The 1,197-nt window shown below is 35.8% G+C and overlaps 1 non-coding gene across 1 annotated transcript; it reads right to left on the bottom strand.

Annotated features, from left to right (window-relative positions):
- Nucleotides 1-107, bottom strand: LOC113873932. The gene has a single exon (XR_003505997.1). It is a non-coding gene; the product is annotated as a small nucleolar RNA R71 (small nucleolar RNA).
- Nucleotides 108-1,197: the final 1,090 nt, after the last annotated feature.

Consider the following 1,197-nt stretch of genomic DNA (forward strand, 5'->3'; position numbering starts at 1 on the left):
AAGCTGAGAGGAGAAATTACATCTTTTGTGCAGCAGGAAGGAGAATCCTTGTATGAAGCTTGGGAAAGATACAAAGAATTGTTGAAAAGGTGTCCACATCATTGTATTCTAGACTGGATGCAATTGGAAACCTTCTATAATGGAATGAATACATCAACAAGAACAATGGTGGATGTTGTTGCTGGAGGTTCGTTAAACACAAAGTCTTTAGAAGAAGCCCAGAGAATTATTGAGATGATGGCATCTTCAATGTACCAAAATTCAAACTTAAGAAATCAAGGAAGAAACACTGGATATGAAGCTAAGGTTTTGGAAACCTTTCTTACACAGAACCAGCTACAAAATCAGATGTTTTCAGAACAAATAGTTGCCTTGACTCAGCAAATTAGCAAACTTCAAGCAGGGAGTATGCCTACCAATCAGTTAAACTATGATTTTTGTGGAGGAAACCATGCAAATGGTGCATGTGAGGCATCTACAAGTGAACCACAGAATCAAGTGAATTATATGAACAATTTTTAGAGACAACAATCCTCAGCAGTATTTTCGAATAATAGAAGTCAGCAGTATTCTAACTCCAATTTACCTTTTTCGAATAATAGAAGTCAGCAGTATTCTAATTAGAATAATTAATATTCTGTTGCCAAGAATTCTAACTCCAATTTACCTTTTTCTAATGTAGGTCCAGCCACACAACAGTCTTATTTTCAGAGGAATCCATCCACTTAATCTCAAGGAACTCAGAAATTTTCCAAACCTATGAATGAAAGGTTAACTAAGATGGAGGAAACCATGCTGTAGTTTATGAAGGTGACCCAACAAGCTTTAAGAATCAAGAAGTCTCTATGAAAAAATTGGAAACCCAAATTGGACAGTTAGTTGAGCAGTTGTCCAGCAGAGATGAGGACAGATTTCCAAGTAACACAGTAATAAATTCTAAGGAGCAATGTCAAGCCATCATTACAAGGAGTGGAGCTATAGTTGCAAGTCCAAAAGCTATAGAAAAGAAAGTTAATGATGAAGCAGCAAAGAGGAAAATTGAACAAGATCTTCAACAAGAAAATTTTAAGCTATTGAAGAAAGATCATTCAGAGAGTCATTCCTCTCTTTAGATGTACCAATTTGGCTGATGATGAGGTGTTAGGACATTGGTTAATGGCACCATCAGAGTGAACAATGACATAAATTGAAAATATT

This window comes from Abrus precatorius, unplaced genomic scaffold, assembly GCF_003935025.1.
Source record: "Abrus precatorius isolate BTA unplaced genomic scaffold, Abrus_2018 Scaffold7, whole genome shotgun sequence".
Classification (NCBI taxonomy): domain Eukaryota; kingdom Viridiplantae; phylum Streptophyta; class Magnoliopsida; order Fabales; family Fabaceae; genus Abrus; species Abrus precatorius.